Raw genomic sequence first — 8943 nt, forward strand, 5'->3', positions numbered from 1 at the left:
TAATGCTTAGTGCTGCAAATATAATATAGAAATAAACTAAATAATTAAAAATAAGGAAATTATACTATTTCCCACAAAGAATGTATCTTTAATAACTATTTGTAATATATTTAATTTTAATATTTTTTTATATTCATCATTTATTAGTAAACTTTTAAGACATACTTTAATGCCCAAGTAAACTATACGAGTTGACTGGATTGGATAAACGGGTAAATTGATACTGGTTATCAAGTACCTCAGGTCGTCATATCATTGGTCACATAGTGTCTGCCAGGTGTGCAACAGAATGGCTAAAGGGCCATAATATCAATCGGGCATAAAGTCTCATGTATTAAAGATTAACGAAATGGCTAAAAGTCATAAATCACAAAATGGCAATAAAAGCTATAAATCACATAATGGCACGGAGCAATAAAAGCTATAAATCACAGAATGGTACAGAGCCATAAGCAGTACTACAAGTCAGAATCCTTGTAACATCCTCATTTTAGCTAGCCCGTACAATCTACTGTTCCGGTGACCAGTGTCGGTCCGGACAGCTAGAACATTCAGAAAAAAAAAATATTTAAACTAAAGTGAGGAACCATAAGTAACTCAAATATTAATAAGAAAAATTTAGGAAAAATTTTAAAAATAAAATACAACCAAGTTAAATGAGCCGGTGCCCTAGCGATGGGTAACCTAGTGAGAAGTTGCGGTTCTCGCAATCAGGAGCCCTAGACCTGGGGAAAAAATTATAAAATAATTTTTGGGACTCCAGAGAAGGGTTATTGAGGTTCTTATGGCATTTGAATGCCAATAAAATACTTAGAAAAAATTTTCAATCGGTAAAGACAATTTTGGCCCGTTAAGCCAAACGGAGGCCATTTTGGTCATTTCGTCTTCAGAGTTGATTTTTGGGCCAACTTGTTCAGTTAAATAAATAATTTATATAACATAAAATATGATTAAATGTTGTTAAAAATTTAATTGAAATTAATTAGACAAAAAAAGGATGGAAAAATGAAAGAAATTGAAATTATGACATCATAATGATGTCATTAAAAGTCTCCAACCCAATCAAGTGTTGACACATGGCACCAAGGTATTTAAAAAGACTTAATTGGTAGAAAAAGAAAGAAAAGAAGTCCAAAAGTCATGAACCACCATCTTCTCTTCTTCTCTCCTTCCTTGCCTCCCCTTTGCCCTCCATAACCAAGCTTTACCAAGCTTGATTTCTTGGGTTTCCATCCATTAAAACCTAAATTTCCCAAAACAAAAAATTGTTCTATCATCTTAGTGATCCTTTTGGGAGCAAAAAGAAAAGGAAAGGAAGAACTTTAGCAAATTGGAAAGCTCACTCCTTTAAGGTTAGTGACCTAACACTAAATTTTTACTTTGAATACATGTTTAGGGACTTGAATAAGTGTGAATTGCAAAGAAAAATTATTGAATACCATTTGGATGGAAACCCTAGATTTTGGGCAGCCATGGTTAGGGTTTGATTGGGTTGAGTTTAATGAAGTTAAAAGACTATTATGGCTGCCCACAACATGTATTTACTAAGTGGATTGATGAAATGCAAGTTAAATGCATGATTTGAGAAGTTAGGGTTAGGGTTTGGGTATAAAAATGGGATTTTGACCATGTGATGATGAAAATAGGTTTTAATAGTCAATTAGTGACCATTTAGTTCTGTTTAAATAAAAAATGAAGTGTGTTGAGTGATGGGATAGGGTTTGGTGTGGCTGCCATGAAAGGGACCTGCAGAATGGAGTGACCTGCAGAATTGGACTTGAGTCCAGCAGGTTTGGACAGCCATAACTTGAATTGTAGAGGTTCAATTGGTGCAAGGCCAATTGGACATGAAACTAGACACATAATGGCACAACTTTAGTGAAGAAACCATGCCCATAAAACCAAACCAAGTGGACCAAAAGCTTGCCCAAATCCCGGTGACCTGCAGTCTGATTTTGCAGAATGACCAAATGAACAGTGATTGTTCATTTGGCCATAACTCAATGTAGAAAGGTCCAATTGGCCTGAAATTTTACCAGCAATAAGCTAATATATAGACCAACAACTTTCATGAAGAAACCTACCCCAAATTATGACCAGAACCTATCCAACAAGTGAGTTTCAATCACTGTTCACTGCACTGTAGATATGGTCAGCCCAGAAAAATTTCAATCCGGCCAGTTGTGGTTTTTGGACCATAACTTGAGCTAGAAAACTCCAAATGGAGTGATTCCAAAAAGGAAATTCAACCAAACAAAATAAGGAACAACTTTCATGTTGATCATTTTGCCAAATTTCCACTGCAAAAATGACTAATAAAACAGTAAAAATGAAGCAAGAAAACTGAAATTTCTGCTGAATTAGCATTAAGCTTAGAAATGGTATGGGCAACCAATACCAACAAATTTTAAAGGCAAAATGTGGTATGTTGGGAGTATTAAAACCAATGTACCTATTGTCTATGCAAAAGTCAACATTTTGGTTGACTAATGAAGTGAATAGTAACACCAAAACTTGAAATTCAAAAATTGTAAAACTCAAAAGTGTAAAATGCCCTAGTATACCTAACAAGATTGGTTTGGATAGCTTGGCATGCCAATAGGGTTCCGTTAGCAGTACTGCATATGGCTTTATGCCATTCTGTGTTTCATGGCTTTCTCATGCCATTCTGTGAAATAATAGCCTTTGGCTATGTTATTTGAGTTGATATACTTGGGTTTTAACTCTGATCATTATTACAGCTTATTAGTTGTTTTGTTGCACACCGGGAAATACAGTGTGACCGATGGTGTGATGGTCCGAGGTACTTAGTACCCAGTGACAGTTTACCCGTTTATCCAGTCCAGTTAATTAGTATGGGTTACTCGGACAATGTTAAAGAACCTTACCAAAATTTTAATTGAATAATAATGCAAATAATATCAGAAGTTAAGTCTACCAAAAATTGTAAATACACATTCTGCATCTTTGTTTTATTTTATTTTATTTCATTTTATTTTATTTTATATTGTCACCACTAAGCAGAATTGCTTAGCGCGTCGCTTTTGCCACGCGCAGGTACTGGAGACCTAGCTGGTGAGCCCAGCAGACATCAGACCGGGTGAGCCTTCAGATTTGCATCTGGAGTCCCGAGTCACCTCACACCTGCAGTGCATATGGTAGGACATAGGATTTTGGGAGTATTTTGTATTTTGTCATTTTGTATTAATTTGGATTGTAACTATAAACTCCTGTAATTATGTATTAATATAAATATATGAAATTTCATATTATTGAGATTTTCTGCATTATATATGTTGATAAATGAAATGTTGAGAATTATTTGTGAATATGCTTCAAGTGATGAAGTGAACAGAAAAGTTTTGAAAATAATATCGTGATTGAGATTGAGATTTTGAGATTGACTTGAATATATATAATGGAGTCTAGATTTGGAAATTATTTTGGAAGTGTTTTTAAACAGGTTCAGAAGAACTGTTTTTCTAATTTACAACCGGCACTCTGCCGGATTTTCTATAAAATTTGCGGATAAATTTAGATTTATCAAAATTGAAAATAAATGAATTATAAAGGGATAAATTGTAATAGAAACATAAATTGGTGCTCCGGCACACTGAGTGGTATAACTTGCTCGGCTACATTGTAGACGGGTAAGGGGGGTCACAATCCTATTGGCATGTCAACCTATTCAAACCAATCATAAAACTAGGCATACATTAACACATTATCATTTTAGGTATTGGTTCTTCACATTGTGTTATTTTGGTTACTATTCACAATACTATTTGTGACACCCCTTACCCGTCTATAGTATATCCGAGTAAGCTATGTCACACGGTGTACCGGAACACTCCATTTTATCTTAATTATTTTTATTCCTCCTTAATTAATTTTTAAGATAGTTTTGAATATAACTTGTGAAATATAATTCATTTAAGTCATTTATTGAAATTATAATTTATTTGAAGTTCCGAAAATTTTATAGAAAATTCGGCAGAGTACCGACTAAAAATGGAGAAAATAGTTCTTCGGAACCTGTGAAAAACACTTCCAATAATCATATTCAATCATTCTCAAACTCCAATATCAAAATCTCAATATAATTTTTATTGTCAACAACATCTCCATTTCTCAATCATTCATTTCTCATGGTACTCATATATAAGCAATAAGTAAATACTCAAATTTTCCATTCATAATCGCAATTTTCATTATTTACATGAACATCAAAATACATTACATAAGTTTCATTTACACAAAAGAAAATAAAAGTTAGTTACAAAATACCAAAATGAAACCTAGTGTCCTACCAATGCACTGAAGATGGTGAGGTGACACGGACACTATGCAGAGCTGCAGGAGGTCTCACCCGGATGCGTGGTCTACCGGCTCTCGGTCAGATCTCGGAACCTACGCGTGGCAAAAGCAACGCGCTAAGCAATAATGCTTAGTGGTGCCAATAATATAATAAAAAGAAATAACAGAAAATAAATATGTAGTGAATGTATTAATGTCTCATTGTAAATAAATTTTCTTTGAGTATTTGTAGTCGTACTTATTTTGTACTGGTTATATTCATTATTTCATTACATTTATCCACTTTCATTTTTGGTTGCCCAAGTAACCTATACTAGACGACTGGACTGGATAAACGGGTAAACTGGCACTGGGTATCAAGTACCTCAGGCCGTCACACCATCGGTCACATATATGTCTCCCGGTGTGCAACATAACAGCTAATAAGCTGTAATAACATTAGGCACAAGGCCAAGTATCAGCATAATGTCAGAATGGCTAAAAGCCATGAAATCACAGAATGGCATAATGCCATGTGCAGTACTGCTAACTGAACCCTATTGGCATGCCAAACTATCCAAACCAATCTTGTTAGGTATACTAGGGCATTTGATACTTTTGAATTTTACAATTTTTGAATTTCAAGTTTTAGTGTTACTATTCCCTTCATCAGTCAACAAAAATGTTGACTTTTGCATAGAAAATAGGTACATTGGTTTAAATATTTTTCCTCACTTTAGTTTAAATATTTTTCCAGATGTTCTAGCTGTCCGGACAGACACTGGTCACCGGGATAGTAGAATGTACGGAGTTGTTACAGGGAGGGTGTTACAACTCTTCCCCTCTAATTTAAATTTCGTCCTCGAAATTTACCTGATGCAAACAGTTGAGGGAACTGTTGCCTCATCGTCTCTTCACTTTCCCAAGTTGCCTCTTCGGTGTTGTGGTGCCTCCAAAGCACTTTCACCAGTGGAATCTGCTTATTCCTCAACTCTTTCACTTCCCGAGCCAGGATCCGTATGGGTTCTTCTTCATATGTCAAATCCGGTTGTACTTCAATTTCTTCTATGGAGATGACATGTGAAGGATCTGAGCGATATCTTCTTAGCATAGACACGTGGAACACATTGTGGATCTTGTCCAGCTCTGGTGGTAAAGCTAGCCTATAGGCCATTGGACCCACACTTTCAATGACTTCATATGGGCCAAAGAACCTAGGGCTTAACTTACCTTTTCTTCCAAACCTCAATACCTTCTTCCACGATGATACCTTGAGGAACACTTTGTCACCAACCGCATATTCTATTTCTTTTCTCTTCAGGTCGGTATAAGATTTACATGCATGCGAGGCAACCTTCGATTAGCTTTGATTAGTTTTACTTTCTCCTCGCTTGTTTCACTGTGTCCAGCCCTACCAGTTTGTCTTCGCCCAATTCAGTCCAACACACTGGAGTTCTACATTTTCTCCCATACAGTGCTTCATATGGGGCCATTTGGATACTAGCTTGGTAGCTATTGTTGTATGCAAATTCTGCCAGTGGGAGGTATCTATCCCAACTTCCCTCAAACTCAATGACACAACCCCTCAGCATATCTTCAAGGACCTGACATATATTTCATGTTATTATTATCATTTTAATTTAATATTTGTATCAATTCCATTGATTTCAATTGTTTACCTGGATTACTCTTTCTGATTGCCCATCCGTTTGAGGATGGAAAGCTGTGCTGAAGTGGAGTTGTGTACCCAAGGACTCATGCAACTTCTTCCAAAATCTTGATGTAAACCTTGGGTTTCAATCAGATATGATGGAAAGTGGAATTCCATGCAGTCTAACTATCTCACTGATATACAATTCTACTAACTTCTCTAGTGAGTAGTCAGTCCTAACTGGCAGAAAGTGTGCTGACTTCGTCAATCTATCCACTATCACCCATACTGCATCATGTTTCTTCTGGGTGAGAGGTAGACCACTTACAAAATCCATGGTGACCCGATCCCATTTCCATTCAGGTATGCGTATAGGCTGTAGCAAACCCAATGGAACTTGATGTTCTGCCTTGACTTGCTGACATGTCAAGCATTTAGTCACATAGTCAGCTATGTCCTTCTTCATACCAGGCCACCAATACTGAAGTTTCAGATCATGATACATTTTTGTACTTCCTGGGTGCATAGCGTACACACTGGTGTGTGCCTCTTTTAGAATACTGGCCTTCAAATCCCCATCATCTGGTACACAAAGTCTTCCTTTGTAGTACAGACACCCATCTGTTTTCACTTCATAGTCAGTTTCTTTCCCTTCTAGGATTTTTCTCATAATAGCCTTTAGCTTCTCATCTACCTTTTGCCCATCTAAAATCTGCTGTAACAGGCTTGGCCTCACTTGCAACTCAACCAAAATAACTCCATCTCGAACCAAAGATAGACGGGCATTCAATGATCTCAAAGCTGTGATGGATTTTCTGCTCAAAGCATCAGCAACTACATTTGCCTTCCCAGGATGGTAGTCAATTACACAATCATAGTCCTTCAGGAACTCAATCCATCACCTCTGTCTAAGGTTGAGCTCCTTCTGAGTTGGCAAATATTTTAGACTTTTGTGGTCTGTGTAAATGTAGCACTTTTCACCATACAAGTAGTGCCTCCATATCTTTAGTGCGAAGATAATTGCTGCAAGCTCTAGATCATGGGTAGGGTAATTCTGTTCATGTGGCCTTAGCTGCCTAGAAGCATAAGCGACCACCTTCCCCTCTTGCATCAATACACACCCTAACCCATTATGAGAGGCATCACTGTAGACCACAAAGTCCTTTTCCGACACTGGCTGTGTTAACATTGGTGTCTCTGTCAACATAGCCTTTAACTTCTCAAAACTAGTCTGACACTTGTCATTCTAGTCAAATTTGACATTCTTATGTAACAACTTGGTCATTGGAGCAGCTATTAAGGAAAATCCCTTCACAAATCTTTTATAATACCCAGCTAGCCCCAAGAAGCTTCTAACCTCAGTTGTATTTCTGGGAGGCTTCCATTCCATCACTACTTCTATTTTCTTGGGATCCACCCTAATCCCATCAGCTGACACTATGTGTCCAAGGAATGCAATCTCATTCAACCAGAAGTCACACTTTGACAACTTAGCATATAACTTCTTTTCTCTCAGGGTTTGCAGAACAATCCTCAAATGTTCATCATGTTCTTCCCTGGTCTTGGAATACACCAAAATATCATAAATAAAGACCACTACGAACTGATCTAAGTATGGATGGAAGATACGGTTCATAAGGTCCATGAATGCTGCTAGTGCATTCGTTAGGCCAAAGGGCATCACCAGAAACTCATAATGCCCATACCGGGTCCTGAATGCAGTCTTTGGCACATCTACATCCTTCACCCTCAACTGATGATACCCTGATCTGAGATCAATCTTAGAAAATACTCCTGCTCCCTTCAACTGATCAAACAAATCATCAATTCTAGGCAACGGATATTTGTTCTTCACAGTCACTTTATTCAACTGCCGGTAATCGATGCATAACCTCAAAGTCCCATCCTTCCTTTTCACAAATAGCACTAGAGCTCCCCATGGTGACACACTTTCAACTCCCTCAATTCAGTGGGTGCCATCCTATAAGGAGCAATGGAAATGGGTGCTGTACCCGGCAGTGTCTCAATAGCAAATTCAACTTCCCTTTCTGGTGGCAAACCAGGTAATTCTTCAGGAAACACATCTGAGAAGTCCTTTACTGTGGATATGTCACACAGATCTGGCTTAGCCTGCCTAGTATCCACCACATGTGCTAGGTAGGCTTCACAGCCTTTTCTCATAATTCTTCTTGCGACTGTGGCTGAGATGACATTGGACAAGAAATCTGTCCTTTCTCCCACAACTGTGATCTCATTACCCCCAGGAGTTTTCAAAGAAATCCTCTTCAATTTACAATCAACCATTGCCTGATGACGTGACAACCATTTCATTCCCAAAATCACGTCAAACTCATGGAAAGGCAACTCAATCAAGTCTGCCAAGAATTCATACCCCTGAATCCTTAACGGGCAACCCTTGTACACTTTGTTCACTACCACACTGTGGCCCAATGGATTAGTGACCAGAATGTCTTGGTCACTCTCCCGTACTAGTATCCCCCTTTCTACGGGTAAGTTGATGCAGATGTATGAATGAGTGGATCCTGGATCCACTAATGCATGCACAGATGTATTTTAGAGGGAGAACGTACCCCTGATGACATCTGGGGCATCTTGCTCCTCCTGAGCTCTCATGGCATAAGCTTTGGCAGGTGGTCTGTTATCAGGCCTCTCTGCTGGCTCAGATGCAAGCCTCTGTGATGGTCCCACTGCCTCAGATTTGCCAGATTTTCTACCCCTTTGCGGTGCAGGAGTAGGTCTGTCTGCTTGTGTTGGAGCAGCTATAGTAGTTCTACTTGGACAGTTCCTCAAATGATGCTCTGTTGACCCACACCTTAAGCATGCACCAGTCACTCTCCAACACTCTCCCTTATGCCACTTCAGGCAATGCGGACATGCAGAAGATACTGGGCCTGATCCCCTGAACCCCATCCCTGGAGAGCTGCCCACTGATGGTGTGGACTGACCTCTCCTAGGGGTAAGCGTGGCTCAGGCCC

Source organism: Hevea brasiliensis, chromosome 11, assembly GCF_030052815.1.
Source record: "Hevea brasiliensis isolate MT/VB/25A 57/8 chromosome 11, ASM3005281v1, whole genome shotgun sequence".
NCBI classification, from domain to species: Eukaryota; Viridiplantae; Streptophyta; class Magnoliopsida; order Malpighiales; family Euphorbiaceae; genus Hevea; species Hevea brasiliensis.